Below are 2,873 nucleotides of genomic sequence, written 5' to 3' on the forward strand. Positions count from 1 at the left end.
GTCTCCCCCTTCTAGACTGTGAGCCCACTGTTGGGTAGGGACCGTCTCTATATGTTGCCAACTTGTACTTCCCAAGCGCTTAGTACAGTGCTCTGCACTCAGTAAGCACTCAATAAATACGATTGAATGAATGAATGAATCCTCATTTTACAAATGAGGTAACTGAGGCTCACAGAAGTGAAGTGAGTTGCCCAAGGTCACACAGCAGACAAGTGGTGGAGCTGGGACTGGAACCCACGTCCTTCTGAATCCCAGGCCCGTGCTCTATCTACTGGGCTATACTGTGTGCCAGGCACAGTGCTAAGAGCTGGGGTAAATACAGATTCACCCAAGCACTTAGTACAGTGCTCTATACACAGTAAGGGCTCAATAAATAGAATTGATTAACTGATTGACCAGATTGACACAGTCCTTGTCCCACATGGGGCTCAAAGCCTTAATGCTCATTTTACAGATGAGGTAACTGAGTCCCAGAGAAGTTAAATGACTTGCCCAAGGTCACACAGCAGACAAGTGGCAGAACCAGGATTAGATCCCAGGTTCGTGCTCTATCCACTAGGCCATGCCACTTCTCGTCCACATAGGTAAGTATATGCTAAGTGTGGGGGGGAAGGCTGGGAAAATGAATTTTTTGGTGAATATGTGTGAAGTGAGTGTTTGGAGTCATTTGTATATATCTGCATAATATTTTTTGTAGAATGTTTACATAGAAGCACTTAAACTTCTGATCCAGATGTTGTGCTTACCTTTCTACCTATCAGACTGATTTTTCTCTTCCTTCCAACATTAACATCTTTGACCATGATGCAATTCCTGGGATAATTCTGGATATATGGTGGTTGAAATGGTAATAGACAGGGTGCTCCCACAGACAGGAAATTGGGATGTTTCTCCGTTGTTCCACCCTCATCTCTACTCCCATGGTTCAAGGTGGAGAGGTGGGTGGGCATTTCATTATTTCCACAGGCTCTGTTGTGAGTTAGGTCGAATCAGGCCTAGAAGAAGGGAAGTAAGCAATGATCTGGCGGTGGGATATATTCTAGCCAATCTAGAACAGACTTTAAGGGTCTACAGTGCTGGACCGGCGTTTGAGAGGTAGGAGCGATTTGCCTAAGAGGGTTATATTTAAATTGCCCAGCCCAGCTCCCTCCCTTAGCCTAACCCTAACTCTAAATTTAAATATAACTCTAAACCTAACCCTACCCCTACACTACCCCAGCCCTAACCCTACCCCAAACCCTAACATAATAGTAGCCCTAACCCTAAACTAACCCTAACCATATCCCATCCCTAAACTTAACATTAACCCTATAAATAACCCTAACTCTAACCCCAACCCTAACCGTAACCTTAATCCTCCCTTAGCCTAACCTTAGCCCTAACCCTTACCCAAACCCTGCCAAGATCTCTGCACCCTACTTGGAAACCCCAGCCCAGCTCCTCCCTTAGCCTATCCTGAACCCTAACCCTAACCTTGACCCTAAACCTACCACTACCCCTAAACCTTCCATCTGACCCAGCCGATGAGTACTTCACCACACTGCTTCTGAGGTTGGACACAGCCATGTCCCACATGGGACTCACAGTCTCAGTCCTCATTTTACAGATAAGGTAACCGAGTCACAGAGCGGTGAAGTGACTTGCCTGAAGTCACCCAGCTGACGAGTGGTGGAGCCGGAATTAGAACCCAGGTCCTTCTGCCTCCCAAGTCCATGCCCTATCTACTAGATCATGCCTGGCTCTTTCAGCAGTGTCTCATGTTCCTGTCAGTGCTGCTTGGCTGGCATAGACACCCTTGCTCCAGCCAAGGAAAGAGCTGTGAACTCCACAGCCCAGGGCGAACCCAAGGGGGAAGGGATGCTGAAAGGTCAGGTCTCTGCACCAGACTCCTGAATAATTGAGGGGTGGGTGAGCTCATGACCCGAGTGGCCATAGCTTGGGCAGGGAGGGGCAGGTTGAGTCACGCTACTGGCTTCAGAAAGGGTGGGAGAACTACAGCAAGATCCAAGGCCCAGGCCAGCCCACGTGGCACCTGCCTGGTTCCACAGAGCACACGTTACTGGGCATGGTAAACCACTGGTAATGGTAATAATAATGATGGTATTTGATAAGCGCTTACTATGTGCCAGGCACTGTACTAAGCACTACAGGGGAGGGGAACAATACAAGCAAATCAGGTTGGACACAGTCCCTGTCCCAGATAGGGATCACGATCTTAATCGCCATTTTACAGATTCATTCACTCATTCAATCATATTTATTGAGCACTTTCTGTGTGCAGAGCACTGTACCAAGTGCTTGGGAACTACAAATTGGCAACATATAGAGACGGTCCTTACCCAACAGCGGGCTCACAGGCTAGAAGGGGGAGACAGACAACAAAACAAAACAAGTAGACAGGTGACCAAACAAGTAGATAGATGAGGTAACTGAGGCCCAGAGAAGTGAAGAGACTTGCCCAAGTTCACACAGGAGGCAAATGGCAGAGCCAGGATTAGATTATGACCTCCTGACTCCAGGCCTGTGCTCTAGCTGCTTTTTATTTTTAAATAACATTTATTAAGCGCTTACTATGTGCAAAGCACTGTTCTAAGCGCTGGGGAGATTACAAGGTGATCAGGTTGTCCCACAGGGGGCTCACAGTCTTAATCCCCATTTTACAGATGAGGTAGCTGAGGCCCAGAGAAGTTAAGTGACTTGCCTAAAGTCACACAGCTGACAATTGGCGGAGCCTGGATTTGAACCCATGACCTCCGACTCCAAAGCCCGGGCTCTTTCAAATGAGCCATGCTGCTTCTCATAGCCACGCTGCTTCTTATAGCCAGGCAGAGAATGGAGCACACAATCAGGCCTTTCCCCAGAGGGATAAAATG

The sequence above is a fragment of the Tachyglossus aculeatus genome, chromosome 2, assembly GCF_015852505.1.
Source record: "Tachyglossus aculeatus isolate mTacAcu1 chromosome 2, mTacAcu1.pri, whole genome shotgun sequence".
Taxonomy (NCBI): domain Eukaryota; kingdom Metazoa; phylum Chordata; class Mammalia; order Monotremata; family Tachyglossidae; genus Tachyglossus; species Tachyglossus aculeatus.